This window comes from Balaenoptera acutorostrata, chromosome 11 (genome assembly GCF_949987535.1).
Source record: "Balaenoptera acutorostrata chromosome 11, mBalAcu1.1, whole genome shotgun sequence".
Classification (NCBI taxonomy): domain Eukaryota; kingdom Metazoa; phylum Chordata; class Mammalia; order Artiodactyla; family Balaenopteridae; genus Balaenoptera; species Balaenoptera acutorostrata.
Window position 1 is genome coordinate 40,518,910 of NC_080074.1, and position 16,778 is coordinate 40,535,687.

Consider the following 16,778-nt stretch of genomic DNA (forward strand, 5'->3'; position numbering starts at 1 on the left):
ATCTTATTCCATTGATCTATGTTTCTGTTTTTTGCCAGTACCATATTGTCTTGATTACTGTAGCTTTGTAGTATAGTCTGAAGTCAGGGAGTCTGATTCCTCCAGCTCCGTTTTTTTCCCTCAAAACTGCTTTGGCTATTCGGGGTCTTCTGTGTCTCCATACAAATTTTAAGATTATTTGTTCTAGTTCTGTAAAAAATGCCATTGGTAATTTGATAGGGATTGCGTTGATCTGTAGATTGCTTTGGGTAGTATAGTCATTTTCACAATATTGATTGTTCCAATCCAAGAACATGGTATATCTCTCCATCTGTTGGTATCATCTTTAATTTCTTTCATCAGTGTCTTATAGTTTTCTGCATACAGGTCTTTTGTCTCCCTAGGTAGGTTTATTCCTAGGTATTTTACTCTATTTGTTGCAATGGTAAATGGGAGTGTTTCCATAATTTGTCTTTCAGATTTTTCATCATTAGTGTATAGGAATGCAAGAGATTTCTGTGCATTAATTTTGTATCCTGCAACTTTACCAAATTCATTTATTAGCTTTAGTAGTTTTCTGGTGGCATTTTTAGGATTCTCTATGTATAGTATCATGTCATCTGCAAAAAGTGACAGTTTTACTTCTTCTTTTCCAATTTGTATTCCTTTTATTCCTTTTTCTTCTCTGATTGCCGTGGCTAGGACTTCCAGAACTATGTTGAATAATAGTGATGAGCGTGGACATCCTTGTCTCGTTCCTGATCTTAGAGGAAATGCTTTCAGTTTTTCACCATTGAGAATGATGTTTGCTGTGGGTTTGTCCTATATGGCCTTTATTATATTGAGGTAGGTTCCCTCTATGCCCACTTTCTGGAGAGTTTTTATCATAAATGGGTGTTGAATTTTGTCAAAACTTTTTTCTGCATCTATTGAGATGATCATATGGTTTTTACTCTTCAATTTGTTAATATGGTGTATCACATTCATTGACTTGCGTATATTGAAGAATCCTTGCATCCCTGGGATAAATCCCACTTGATCGTGGTGTATGATCCGTTTAATGTGTTGTTGGATTCTGTTTGCTAGTATTTTGTTGAGGATTTTTGCATCTATATTCATCAGTGATATGGTCTCTAATTTTCTTTTTTTGTAGTATCTTTGTCTGGTTTTGGTGTCAGGGTGATGGTGGCCTCATAGAATAAGTTTGGGAGTGGTCCTTCCTCTGCAATTTTTTGGAAGAGTTTGAGAAGGATAGGTGTTAGCTCTTTTCTAAATGTTTGATAGAATTCACCTGTGAAGCCATCTGGTCTTGGACTTTTGTTTGTTGGAAGATTTTTAATCACAGTTTCAATTTCATTACTTGTGATTGGTCTGTTCATATTTTCTGTTTCTTCCGGTTCAGTCTTGGAAGGTTATACCTTTCTAAGAATTTGTCCATTTCTTCCAGGTTGTCCATTTTTTTAGCATAGAGTTGCTGGTAGTAGTCTCTTAGGATGCTTTGTATTTCTGCGGTGTCTGTTGTAACTTCCTTTTTCATTTCTAATTTTATTGATTTGAGTCCTCTCCCTCTTTTTCTTGATGTGTCTGGCTAATGGTTTATCAATTTTGTTTATCTTCTCAAAGAACCAGCTTTTAGTTTTATTGATCTTTGCTATTGTTTTCTTTGTTTCTATTTCATTTATTTCTGCTCTGATCTTTATGATTTCTTTCCTTCTGCTAACTTTGGGTTTTGTTTGTTCTTCTTTCTCTAGGTCCTTTAGGTGTAAGGTTAGATTGTTTACTTGAGATTTTTCTTGTTACTTGAGGTAGGCTTGTATAGCTATAAACTTCCCTCTTAGAACTGCTTTTGCTGCATCCCATAGGTTTTGGATTGTCGTGTTTTCATTGTCATTTGTGTCTAGGTATTTTTTGATTTCCTCTTTGATTTCTTCAGTGATGTCTTGGTTATTTAGTAACGTATTGTTTAGCCTCCATGTGTTTGTTTTTTTTACGTTTTTTTCCCCTGTAATTCATTTCTAATCTCATAGCGTTGTGGTCAGAAAAGATGCTTGACATGATTTCAATTTTCTTAAATTTATTGAGGCTTGATTTGTGACCCAAGATGTGATCTATTCTGGAGAATGTTCCGTGTGCACTTGAGGAGAAAGTGTAATCTGCTGTTTTTGGATGGAATGTCCGATAAATATCAATTAAACCTATCTGGTCTATTGTGTCATTTAAACCTTCTGTTTCCTTATTTATTTTCATTTTGGATGATCTGTCCATTGGTGTAAGTGAGGTGTTAAAGTCCCCCACTACTATTGTGTTACTGTCGATTTCCTCTTTTATAGCTGTTAGCAGTTGCCTTATGTATTGAGGTGCTCCTATGTTGGGTGCATATATATTTATAATTGTTATATTTTTTTCTTGGGTTGACCCCTTGATCATTATGTAGTGTCCTTCCTTGTCTCTTGTAACATTCTTTATTTTAAAATCTATTTTATCTGATATGAGTATCGCTACTCCAGCTTTCTTTTGATTTCCATTTGCATGGAATATGTTTTCCATCCCCTCACTCTCAGTCTGTATGTGTCCCTAGGTCTGAAGTGGGTCTCTTGTAGACAGCATATATAAGGGTCTTGTTTTTGTATCCATTCAGCAAGGCTGTGTCTTTTGGTTGGAGCATTTAATCCATTCACGTTTAAGGTAATTATCGATATGTATGTTCCTATGACCATTTTCTTAATTGTTTTGGGGTTGTTTTTGTAGGTCCTTTTCTTCTCTTGTGTTTCCACTTAGAGAAGTTCCTTTAGCATTTGTTGTAGAGCTGGTTTGGTTGTGCTGAGTTCTCTTAGCTTTTGCTTGTCTGTAAAGCTTTTTCTTTCTCCATCGAATCTGAATGAGATCCTTGCTGGGTAGAGTAATCTTGGTTGTAGGTTCTTCCCTTTCATCACTTTAAGTATATCATGCCACTCCCTTCTGGCTTGTAGAGTTTCTGCTGAGAAGTCAGCTGTTAACCTTATGGGAGTTCCCTTGTATGTTATTTGTCGTTTTTCCCTTGCTGCTTTCAATAATTTTTCTTTGTCTTTATTTTTTGCCAATTTGATTACTGTGTGTCTCGGCATGTTTCTCCTTGGGTTTATCCTGTATGGGACTCACTGCGCTTCCTGGACTTGGGTGGCGATTTCCTTTCCCATGTTAGGGAAGTTTACAACTTTAATCTCTTCAAATGTTTTCTCTGGTCCTTTCTCTCTTCTCCTTCTGCGACCCCTATAATGCGAACGTTGTTGCGTTTAATGTTGTCCCAGAGGTCTCTTAGGCTGTCTTCATTTCTTTTCATTCTTCTTTCTTTAGTCTGTTCCACAGCAGTGAATTCCACCATTCTGTCTTCCAGGTCACTTATCTGTTCTTCTCCCTCAGTTATTCTGCTATTGATTCTTTGTAGTGTGGTTTTCATTTTAGTTATTGTATTGTTCATCTCTGTTTGTTTGTTCTTTAATTCTTCTAGGTCTTGGTAAACATTTCTTGCATCTTCTCGATCTTTGACTGCATTCTTTTTCCAAGGTCCTGGATCATCTTCACTACCATTATTCTGAATTCTTTTTCCGGAAGTTTGCCTATCTCCACTTCATTTAGTTGTTTTTCTGGGGTTTTATCTTATTCCTTCATGTGGTATGTAGCCCTCTGCCTTTTCATCTTGTCTATCTTTCTGTGAATGTGGTTTTTGTTCCACAGGCTACAGGACTGTAGTTCTTCTTGCTTCTCAAAAAGTCATTATTTTTAAACAATATGATTGTTCACATAGAAATTCTGAGATAATCTCCTTATAATTATTACTACTAATAAGAGAGATCAGTAATGTTGCTGAAGGTCAGCTTTGCCTATCCCTTGGCTGTAATCCAGTAATCACAGTCACAGGGTCATAGAGCTCCTGGGAAATCGTTCTGAAGTCTAGAAGTCCAAGATCAAGGTATCTGCAGGTTTGGCTTCTCCTGAGGCCTCTCTCCCTGGTTTACAGATGGTGCCTTCTGGCTGTATCCTCACGTAGTCTCTTTCTCTGGGCAAGTTCATCCCATGTGTCTGGAAGCGGGGGCTTTTGTGTCACAAAGACTTAGTTTCAGACACTGGCTCTATGTCTTTGTGGATGTGTGACCTTGGACAAGTTGGTTAGCCTTTTGCAGATTCAGATTTATGTATAAAACTCCATGCTAACATCTGATTCATACAAGTAACAGAAGAGGAGGTGAAATAAAGAATGTAAAACTCCTATGGTTTGGCATATCCAAGAAACTTATTAAATGGTAGCTAAGATGAAACGTAAGCCCAGAGTGATTAAGTAAAAACAAAACCAAACAAACTTTTGGGGAAAGCAAAACAAATTTTAAAAGATCATGGACTATCTATCGGATTTCAGGTGTGCATATGCGCACACACACACACACACACACACACACACACACACACACACACTAAAGTGACTAACCTCCTGGTTTCACCCTGAAGGAGGTGAGGAAAGCAAGGGCATTCTCTACTTAGTAACTAGCAATGTAACTTTTTTTTTTTTTTTTTTTTAAATCCACCAGCTGCCATCTGCAAGCTGGAGACCCAGGAAAACTGGTGGTGTAAATCAGTTGGAGTCCCAAGGCCTGAGAAACATGGAAGCCCAGGGCAGAAGATAGATGCCCCAGCTCAAGCAACTGGGTAAGAAGAAAGAGGGAGGAATTTCTCCTTTCCCCACCTTTTTTGTTTTTTATGTATATGTATAGCTGATACACTTTATTATACAGCAGAAACTAACACACCATTGTAAAGCAATTATACTCCGATAAAGATGTTAAAAAAAAATCAACACACACACACGCACACAGAAACAAGCAATGTAACTTTGAAAGTCCTGCTTTTTGGTTTCTAAGTAGGATCCTTGAAAGTTAAAATTTCCATCATTATTAAATATAGAGTAATAGTTGTGATATGTTTTGACATTATTTTTTGGAGAAAGCAAATAGGCCATTTATCAGAAGTCAGAAGGAATGCTTTCCTCCTTGAATATGGCTGGGTAAGGCCTTATTTGACAAGATCTTAGCATATTTTATGAGCATTTTGATTTTCCAGAGGGACTTAGATTGCATAGTATCTTATAGTGATACCAGCTCCTATGGGTATTCATAAGAAAAGGAGAACTACATTTCTGCAGCCCCTTGGAGAACTGCTTTCTAAGACCTCAGAGGTTTAAACCTTGTGGCTAGATGATATCAGCGACCTCTGGCTAATGGACTGTCTGGCAGTCTCATGCATCATTAAAGGATGAGAATATCTTACTTGAATTTTGTAAACCAGGGAATATATATTTGAGATCTCTCAGAAGTATGGCTGACATCCCTTAGACTAATTTAGAGGAACCAGGCCCATTCAGGGGCTCTTGGAATTTGACTAGAGTGGTAAAGGAACAAGTCTGTGCTCTTGGGACAGTGTCAAATGTTTTTGTTTCATCCCATGTCCCTTTTTATGCTACGTGTTCTACCTTGAGTCACTACATCCACACCTATGACTTCAACCTTTCTGCCTATTAAAGACTCCCAAATATATAACTCAGGTTAGCTCACAGGATCCTTACACTCAGCAGTTCCAGAATCAGCTATATTATCTTCCTCATGCTGATTCAACCCCAGCCAATATCTTTTATTCTCTATTTTGGTTAATGGCACCTGGGAATTAAAACCTTTACTTCTGCTTTCTCCCTCATCCTGCCCTCCTGCACTTTGTCATGAATTGATGTGGATTCTGATTCCTGTAAATCTCTTGATTCCGTCCAGCCTCTTAATTCCCTTGACTCTGTCCCACCTCACAGTGACTATGGCCATAGACTTTTATGTGAACTTAGTACCTATGTTAATTCATCTTCCATACTGTTTCGCTGTGATGATGGCATGCCTCTGCTCACAATCTTTTAACATCTGCCCAGCCAGCATCTGGTCCCTCACCTTTCACTACTCTTCCTTCCCGTCCCATCTAACTTCTTTTCTCCAAATGGATCATATCATTGCCTTCCTCTATTCCCTTTATCATATTGCTTTTTTTTTTTTAAACCTAAAATGCCTTCCTTCATTGGCAAACTCTTACTCATCCCTTAAGATTCAGCTAAATATCACCTTTGCAGTGAAATATTCCTTGACTGACCCAGAAAAAGTCAAAGCCCTCTCCTCTGGATGATATCTATTGAAGCATGAATCACACTTAGTAAAGTTTGTTTATGTGTCTTGTCTCTCAGGAGTTTAGAAGATCCTTGTGAGCAGGTATACCATACACCTAGCAAATATAACTTTCATGAGCTCCAATACTGCTTAGGCTTCTCCAGTGGTCTCAAATATTCAACTATGAGGGATCACTGGGTTGACAGATAAGATAAGAAAGTGTGAGAGGTCTTACGGGAGATCAGAATAGTAGGGGAGAGGGAAGAAGGAAGAAGAACAAAGATGGAGGCAGATAGTTTGGAATGATGGGCACTTGGCTGTAAGTGGGGCTAGCGGAAAACAAAATGGTATCCTACACCTCTAATCTGATTTATTGTTATCAAAATTTGAACAGTTTGTGCCAGCTTAAAATCACATCTAGTCTTACATCTTTAAAAACTTTTTTAATGAAATAGTTTTACTACAACAAAAATAAATTTTTTTTCAAGTGAAAAAGAATCTGTTCTATCTTCAAGAAATCTATCACTCGCTAAAAGCAAGCAGGAGGTATAATAAGTACACTCTTACTGAAAAGACAAATCTCAGAGAAAAGTAGAGACACATCTTAGGCTATCTGTCCTACCTCACTAGGGTGTAAACCCACAAAAGAGAAGCTACAGAGATGATTTCCACCCCCATGTTTTCACACTGTTGTTGTTGGCATAATCACATGGGGAACAATCAATGCCATACAAATGTTTCGATGCAGATGCGTTTTGCTCTGAGTTTTGAGTGAATTAGAGTAAAGATAGATGAACGTGCACAAGGAAGGAGAAACTACATCTGTGTATTTTTCTTCAAGTAGACCAGGGTTCAATTTGACCTGGAGTTTAGTAAATTAAATGTAAGAGACACATTGAAATGTTTCTCTTGACTCTGGTATGAGGCAAAATAAGGAAGTAGCAGGATGCTAAGAGTTGTTTGTAGGATGTGGAAGTGAGGGTTCCCCTTCTTTGTGGTGCTAAGCAGATATCTGGAACTTTCTCAGCAACCCCAAATGCTCTGCAAGCATGAGTGGTTTGAATTTATACAACAGCAGACCCAGGAAACCTACAATCTCAATTAGAGTTTCTACATGGGCACAAACCATTTCTTTTCAATTTACTTCCACAATTACTGAGTACCCACTATGTGCCAGGCACTGTGCTGGGCAGTGATGACACAAAGGTGAATAGGGTACCAGGGAATTTATAATCTAGTGGGAGAGCAAACCACATAAACAGTTAGCTCAATATAATATGATAAACATGAAGATCCTTAGTTCAAATTGTTTTGAAAATTTTAACTGTCGCCAATCAACTAGTAAATGTAGCTTAAATTGTTCACCCTAGCAGTCCACGCGCTGATCACTTCTTTCCAGTTTTAATCCTCATTACCCGATTCTTCCCTGATTCAGAACCTAACAGTCTTTCTCTTTTCTGAGTCTTATTCCCACCTCTCACTTTGGATCTTCAAGCCATCATAGTATCTTTCTTCATTTTATTTCTATCCATCTTTCCTAACCCAAGTCAATCCCTTGGTCTTTTGCAATACCATATATTCATCAATTTATTTAGTGTTAACTTGTTTAAAAGTAAAATCTCGAGTTTTGCTGCCAGTTGTCTTCCTCATAAATCTTTCTCCATCTCAAGAGATGCTAGCTTTGATCTACCTGCTTAGGCCAAAATTCTGGAATCTACTTTTCTTGAACACCATGTATCCAATCCTTCAGTGAATTCTGCCTGGTAACCCTCAAAATATATCCAGATTTTGACCACTTCTCTCTGCACCCCTTCATCACTCAGCCCCCATCCCCCCCAATACTGACCCAAAGCCACCATTTTCTGAATAATCTTCTACCAGGTCTACTCTCTCCATCCTTGCCCTTCTTCAATCTATTCAGTGTGTAATTCATTCAAAGCATAAGTTAGATCTTTTTTTGCTTAAAATTCTAAATTTTTAGCATGCTTATAAATTCCTATGCAATCTGTGCCTTTCCCTTCTCCAGCAAATCTTTCAACTTCATTTCCTTTTACCATCTCCATCTGTTTGTCTGCTCTAGCTACATTGTAAACTCCATGAAAATGAGCTTTTGTTTTGCTCACAATTAGCATTTAAAACAGTATCTGGCATTCTGCTACTACTGCTACTAGTAATAATAACTGGCTTATATAACACTGATTTTGAGCCCAGCAGTGTTCTATGTTACTAGCATATATTATTTATTCCTCGTAATAATCTTAAGAGAGAGGTATCATTATGCTAATATTACAGATAAAGAATTGAGGCACAGAGAGGTACTATGCACTTGGTAAATATTTGTCGATTTATCTCATTCAGGTAACAGTCACTGAGTGGGAACTCTGAGAGCCAGTTTTCTAACTTATAAAATAAGATAGATATTGGTTTGCATACCTCAAGGGAAGAAATGAGTGGGTGAATACATAAAAGTGTTATTTAAACATAAAGCCCCATACAAATTGTTCAATTTCCCTAATTCAATTCCATTTTACTTGGATCCTTTTGGTTAACAAACTTCCCATCACTGCCTGTCATCATTTTACCCTTTTTTTTTTTTTTTTGGCGGGATCTTAGTTCCCTGACCAGGGATCAAACCCGTGCCCCCTGCAGTGGAAGCACGGAGTCTTAACCACTGGACCGCCAGGGAAGTCCCTACCCCTTTTTGTCCGACTCAGAGATTACTTTCTCCAGGAAGCCTTCCTTGAACTCCCATTCTCTTCTGTCGCCCCTTTGCCTGGTACACATTACTACCACTGGACTTTGATGCACCGTACACATTTCTTGTTTACTTTTCTTCCTCCTTTATCAGACCAGGAACCCTCTGAGGACAGAAACTTTGTGCCATTTGCCTCTGAATTCCAAAAGCCAGGCACAAAGGAGGTGCCAAATACGTGCTTATTAAATGAATGGATCACCCAACAGCATACATTAGGACTAACAATTTAAAGAAATATAATATTTGAACCTAAATGGGCATTAAACGATATATCCAGGACGAAAAAAAATTTAGATTGATTTGCTTAGATGAACTAAAATAAATGTCCTATTCAGATTAATTACCACAAGCTAATGCTTTTCATAAAGAGACTTGTGATAACTGTCCTTCTGTTGTTTTAGTAGCTTTTCCATAAACCAACACTGAAGTTCCATTTGCAATGAAAGTCAGAGAACATCCAGGAGCGTTACGAATTTTGGAGACAGGTTAACTGCTCTGTAAACATAATACCTACAACTTAATTCAACACAAAGACATAATGTAGAGGTAATGTAGAGTCCTAAAACTAGAAACGGCCTGAACTGTGCACTAACACAGCTGTGAAGGTAAATTTGCAGAGTTGGTTTTTGACTTTTATTTCTGACTGTAGTAACTCTGGTTTTTTATACTGCAGTTCAATTCTATCAGGCTATTTCATGCTTGTCAGAATATAAAGTCAAAAGAGTATTACAATGGTGATTGGAAAGAACATAAGATTAATTTGAAGTAGAAAGAAGGCATTTTATAAATGAACGTGAAATGCCTGGAGGCCTACCAAGAATACCCAGCCATACACTAGTTTTTTAGCTCAGATTTGCTGCACACAGCATGCCATGGCCTTGGGAGAAAACCCCATGTCAAATGTCATTGGAAGCTGCTCAGCCAGGCACATAGAAAGGCACATTGCATCAATGATATATGACAAGCCTGGTGGTGATTTTTCTGCTTCAGCAGCCAACTCATCCAAAGTCTGGACAAGCCAACACACAAATAGTTCATAAAGAACTAGGCTGTCAGAATCATCTTTACAAGGCAGTGACTAGGACTCTTCTTTTAATGAACAGTTCACATTCCTGTGTAGCCAGGAATGTCTCAACCACTAAAATATCCAGAGAAGCAGATACTAAACTACTGGGGATGGAGGAAAGTTTCTCACAAAAATACCATTAGCTCAATATTCATTCTAATCTGCAGAAAATAACTTTCATCAGTGTGTTTTGAGGTTGCTATCTCATCATTACCTTTTAATATAATCTAACAGCTTCTAGAGCCCAATATAGGGTAGATATCTTGGCATAAAAGTAGGAAAAATGATGGAGGTGTAATACACACACATCTTGTGCCAGGCAACTGCTAGGTTTTTTTTTCGTACATTTGATTAATTTCATAACAATAATGATGATGATGGTGGTGGTGGTAAATTGATGAGTAGGTTACTTTATTGATCTCTTTTTTAGGTTCCAGGCACTTTTCTAAGTGCTTCACATGCATTATCTTATTCAATATTCACAATAACACTATAAGGTAGGTTACAGGGAACTAGTTTTATACCAGTTAGTTAATTCGCTCAATGTAAGACAACTAGTAAGTGGAGGATCTGAGATTCAAACCACGTTGGTCATACTTTGGGGCCCACAATTTTCTCCTTAGTTAATTTAATCTTAGAATTCATCTTGTCCACTAATTTTTTCTGACTTATCTCTGGATTGTTCCAGAGTGTTCCTGGAGATGTGTCCAAGGATTTGGGGAGAGTTCTCAATGTCCACTTTCCAGGCTCAAATTGACATATTTGACTTTGGCTTAAAATTTTAAGTAAACAAAGGGGTCTAGGACTTAAAGTACATTTGAAAACTACTTCCATGCTTTTGACCAATGCTTCCATTATATTGAAAGAAAAGCTGAAGCCTGGAAAAGGTGAAGCTCAGAGTTCCCTGGTGTGTTATAGACCTCCTCCTGGTGAATGGTAGTTGTGTAACTGGGACCCAGCTCCCCTGACTTAGGTCAGATCTTTCCATGCCACCATGAGCCCTCAGAAAGGTTCACACCACTGACGGAAAGAGGTTATAACACTTCAGTAGCCTCTACAGGGAGCACTTGAAGAAGTCTCCTGCCCTGGGACATGGGACATGGGACATGGTTAGCTGCATTTTCACCGCATATAAACTTATTTAAAAATGAGAAGAGATTGGTGTAAGGTTTTCAAACATAAGGTTCATTGTTGCATTATTTTCATGTGTGTGTGTATGTATGTATATATTTATTTCATATTAAGTCAGTAACCTATTGTCAACTAATTCATCTATACCAAATTCTATAATACACAATGTAAAACAGTAAAAAAAATCATGCTTAAGGTTAAGCAGTGTTGTTCTTAAACCTTACCTGCATTATATTGTATATGATAATTGAAATATTATATTGACACCAAAGTACATATTGGCCTTTCTTTGAACCTTAGGAAGTATCTACTAGTATGCAGAAAGGTAAGATAGTGTAGAATTATAGTTCTCAAACATTTTAAAGCTGCCATAGCCAATGGAAGCCCAGTTTGAATATCACTGGGCTTTAAAGCCAGATGCCGGCTTTAATCTGGACCTCACAACTCTCATGAGCTTGGAGATTTAGGCAAAACACTGAGCCTCTTAGGACCTGGGTCTCCTTACACAGGATAAGAGTTGCTGTGCCTGGTTATTTGGAGGATTACAGGTAAATTATGGAAAGTGTTGGAGCCTAGTGGATATTCAATTAACTCTTGTTATTAAATTACCATATCATTCCATTTGCCCTCATAATATCTTCATGACATTATGTGTTTAGACTGGGAATTTTAATAATATCTTGATGAATGAATGGACTATGTCAACGTTTATGGACCATTTATTCTGGCCACAGTGCCGACTTTTTTATATATGCTACATTAGTATATTTTGCTTCACAATAATACCATGGAAGTAGATTCCATTATTATCTTCACTTTACAGAGGAAAACTTCGATTCTTCAAGAGGTTAAATAACTATCTGAAAGATTCAGGTCTGGTAAGTGGTGGCATCTGGATTCTTCCACACCTGATCCCAAAGCACACCACCAAGCCCCTGTCCTCTTCACCTCTATGACATTTGACCTTTCAACTCTACCTTATTCCTTGAGAAACTGTGGTTTTTGTTCTTATTAAGAGGTGTGTCTGTGAATCTCCCACTATAATCGTGATTTCATCAAATAAAAATAATATTACGAAGGACGTCCACTTCCGTGCACAGATACTGACATGCTGACATCTCTGTGTCAAGGTGCTTTCTCATTCAGAATCAAATGTTACACATGTAGCTAATGACCGTCCCATTCCTTTCCCCTCCCTTCCTTCTCAGCTGTAATCACTTTCCTGACATTGGTAGATGTATGCATAATTTTAAAAAATTTTTATTGGAGTATAGTTGCTTTACAATGCTGTGTTAGTTTCTACCGTACAGCAAAGTGAATCAGCTATATGTGTACATATATCCCCTCTTTTTTGGATTTCCTTCCCATTTAGGTCACCACAGAGCATTGAGTAGAGTTCCCTGTGCTACACAGTAGGTTCTCATTAGTTATCTATTTTATACATAGTATCAGTAGTGTATATACGTCAATCCCAATCTCCCAGTTCATCCCACCCATCCTTTTCCCCTTGGTATCCATACATTTGTCTATTTCTGCTTTGTAAATAACATCATCTATACCAATTTTTTCAGGTTCCACATATATGCATTAATATATGATATTTGTTTTTCTCTTTCCGACTTACTTTGTATGACAGTCTCTAGGTCCAGTTTTTATATTTTGTAAAATATGGATCTCTCTATGAACAATATATATCATGTTATTTTCTACATTTAAAGTTTTTATATAACTTTTTTTATAAATATATTTTTTACATTGAATACATTTTGACAAGTTCAAATCATTTAATACATTTTAAAAATTCAACCTGGTGTTTCAAAATCACCCTGTTTATTGCAATTTATTCAGGTCAATATATGTAAATTCATTTGTTTTCATTTTGGTTCACTATCCTACCGTGTGAACAAAGTTTATCCATTTATGTAGTGAAGAATAATCAGGTTGTTGCTATGTTTCACTCCCCCAAAGGGAGCAGATCTGAGCATCTTTGCATGTAAGTCCTTATAAAAATGTGCCAGAGTTTCACTAGGGAATTCATTCATCTAGTAGGAAAGCTAGTGAATCAGGGCTTGTGAGCATGTTCAAGTTTACCAGGTGTTTTGAAGGTGCTCTCCTCTGTAGTGGTACTAATTTCTACTTCAACCAATAACGTCTGTGAGTCTTACCTTTCTACATCTTTATTACCACCTTGGTGTAAGATTAATTTGGGTCAGTATCTATTAATTAGTATTTCAGAAGTTACTAGTGAGCTTTAATATCTTTTGATATTTTTATTGGCATTCTAATTTTCTCTGAATAAAATGCTTTAGGCCATTTTTCTTCTAGGCTATTTGATTTTTAAAAAAATATACTTTCTTCATCTGGCTTATCCTTTTACTTTTTAAAGTTTCTTTTTATATAAGTTTTTTTCCTAGTACAGTCATGTTGAATAATCATTTCTTTCATGGTTTTTGCTTTTTTTGTTTCATGATTAAAAAAATCCTTCTTTCACCCGGAAGCTGCTCAAGGCCTGGGGAGACTGGTAGACCCAGCAAGGACCACTCTTGAAGGCAGACTTTGCTCATCCACCCTGCAGGCCAAACTTTCGCCAGCATCTACCACATTCACTGGGGCCTCCCTTCAGGCCTTTCCCCACTGGTCCCTGCCTCTTCCTCGGTTCATGAAGCAAAAATTCCCCCAAGTGCTCTTTCTTTCAAGGCTCCGGCAGCACAGGAAGCCTAGGTAGCTGCTTGGGTCAGATACAGTAGCAGCAAGGGTAGCAGGGATATATTCAAGCTATCATCTTCCCATAATAACCCAGTAGTTATTCTCTATCATTGACCAATTTGTTTCTTTCATTGATCTTATTTTAAGGTGTGTGTTTATGTGTGCAATATATTTTACTTGTCTTCTCAGAATTCCCTAGCAGTGATTCTCTTATCACGGCAGAAATGGTTTTTTTATAAGGTGCATATTTATGTATATGTTATTTTCTCCTCTTTTATTGTCTGACTTCTGCTCTGTTCTGTCAGTTCCCTGAGGAAAGGAACCATGTCTGTTCATAGTTACACTATGGTACTGCTGGGATAGAGCAGGTATACAAAAATTTATGTTACATTGAGAAATCAGAGATTAAATTTCCTTACAATATCTGGGAGGTTGCTATTCTCTGATGCTAACTGAGGCTACTTCTTGCGGACCACTGAGCTGAAGATGGGTTTATAAGCCTTTGTGAATATTGATAAACCAAAAAGTATACATGTCTGGATAAAAGGCCATGTGACTTCCACTTTTAGGTAGTGTCTACAGAAGGGTCAGAATCTGCCCTCCCCACCAAATCTATGTTGAATCCCCACCAGCATTCCAATATATTTGAGGCCCAGCTTACTACACTGTTCATCTTGGCCACAACAGTTTCAGTAAGAGACATTTTAATGAAAATGTATACACTATTTGTATTCTGTAGAGACGATTGAGATACAACAAAACTAAGGTTTTACGGTCACACAATCAGCCAGCTATAGTGTAAGAAAATAAGAAGCTTATAATGACAAACAAACACTCCTTTATAGTGAGATGAATTAAATGATAAAGCAGTCATTTGTCATCTTAGAACCTCCCAAGGGAAGCCGGCAGAAGTACTTGAATTGACAGAGAATATGCTACATCGGAGAAACAAATAGCAGAAGGCAATTTATAATTTGATAGGGAGAAGAAACTGTGGAATAAAGAGAGAAATCAGGACCGGTTACCAGATACAGGAGTAGGCCTCCTATGTAACTTGGACAACAAGTGAATTTGTGAAGCATAACAATGTCCATATTGCATCATATAGGTAGAAATGTAGTAATATACTTTTTTCTTTTTTTGTAGATTTTATACACAGGCTTTAAAATGTTTGTAGCTATATGGTCTTCCCTGGAAGGGGAGTTGGAATGAGGGAGTCGAGGAGGAGGATGCGATAGGTTATGCGATAGGTACACATAGGTTACGTGTACAGGTTTGCACAAACACATATACATATATATGCATACAATGATTGCTTTTGACATGATATATAGCTCTTCCAATCTCTCTTATTTTTTAATCTTTTCAGTCTCAAACTTTGTCAGTTCCATTCCTACCACACTCAGATTCCTCACTGCCCAGATATAGAGCTTTACTATCTAAGCAGCTTGGCAGCATGATTCCGAATCTCCATTTAGTTGCATTCACTTTCCCTTCAGTCTGCTCTTATCATAAAGCTACAACCTGACACTTTCTAATCTCATGCCCATTGGCAAGACTCCTAAATTCCCTGACCGATCTGTCATCTTAGACTATTTTGACGAAGTATTGACAGTGGAAGAGACCGATTCGATTAGTCTAACAGCATCCTTATGGCTGCTAGGTTGCCTCTCTGGAGCTGTGGTACCCAAGCAGAAGCCCTGAGTGGCTGTGTTAAGATCCCAAAGGCTTTAACAGAGTTTAAGTGTTGCCTGGTGTCCTTGCTGCTCACCGATGTGGGAGCCAGTAAATCTTTCTCATCAAGTTTTCGCTTGTGAAATTTAGCCTAATGAAACTTAACATATATTTAATTCACCATCTTTTTTGTGATTTGTCTTAAAGATCAATATACGTACATCTACTGGCATCAATTATGTTTTCTTTCAGATACAGATTTAGGCAACAGATTTTATTGTAGTGAATGGCTTCTCTTTATGTTTCACAGTAGAAAATTATCTAATTTTCCTTGGAATTGAAGGTTAATATATAATCATTAAATCTGTTTCTCTTAGGTGCCAAGTCATTTAGATAAAAAATATAATGCTTGCTTAATCATATTAAGTTTAGTGATGGTCAAACTTCCAGATGTCTCAAGATGTTCGGTACAATGTAAAAAGAAATAACTAATTTGCTGAATTCTCCCTTTTTTGGCCCAAATATAATGATGTTATATAAATGGGTAAATGTCTACATACTAAACCCTCTGCCTGTTTTTCTGTAGGACCCAATAATATAATATTAAATTTAAAATGAGTATTATTGAAATGCTCGATCTCATTGAAACAGCAGGAGATTTATTTTTGAGGAAGTGAAGGTTTTACTTTTGCAACGATGACTCACATATGAGGAATAGAAAATATTGTACTGTGAATTTAAGGTTCTCTTCATCCATACCAATCAGCTAACCACAAGTACTGATCTTGTTTATAAGATATTCTCATTGAGTCGGCAAAGAGTACAGACGGCCCATTTTTCATGTCTCTGGATCTGTTCAATGTTAATAGCAGTCACTATAACCTTAAGATCCAAAGTCTGTTTTATCACTTTAGTGTGTTTCATTTTAGTGCATATCAACAGCAAATAGTTCTTTGAAATTACTGTGGTCTTTCAAAAGAATAAGGTTATTTATGTTTATGTTTATAACATACATACATATTCCACAGTTTCTGTAGCTGATAGAGAACACTGCTATAATTAAAAACAAACAAATTCAAATATCTGAAAATGTCATTTCTACTATCATACTCTGATACATTAATTTTATTTGATATATCTATATATAAAATATCTAGGTAGTTAACTCAAATAACATACAGATCTCAATTTAAAGGAGATGAAAATCTATTAGTGGGAATTTAAATTTAGCTAGATAAAATTTCCTGTTCCATATTCTAAAAAAATAATCCCATAAATACATGCCAATCATCTTATA

The 16,778-nt window shown here is 37.1% G+C and overlaps 1 protein-coding gene and 1 long non-coding RNA gene across 5 annotated transcripts in view; one reads left to right on the forward strand and one right to left on the reverse strand.

Annotated features, from left to right (window-relative positions):
• Positions 1-16,778, reverse strand: part of SYT1 (synaptotagmin 1) — a 537,233-nt gene that overhangs the window by 300,453 nt on the left and 220,002 nt on the right. The gene's annotated exons all lie outside the window — the stretch shown is intronic.
• LOC102997960 (uncharacterized) overlaps positions 1-16,778 on the forward strand; it is a 289,513-nt gene that overhangs the window by 253,957 nt on the left and 18,778 nt on the right. For all 3 annotated transcript variants that reach the window (XR_009009737.1, XR_009009738.1, XR_452230.2), the window contains exon 2: positions 4,542-4,659. This is a non-coding gene — a long non-coding RNA (uncharacterized LOC102997960). The remainder of the gene's footprint in view (positions 1-4,541; positions 4,660-16,778) is intronic.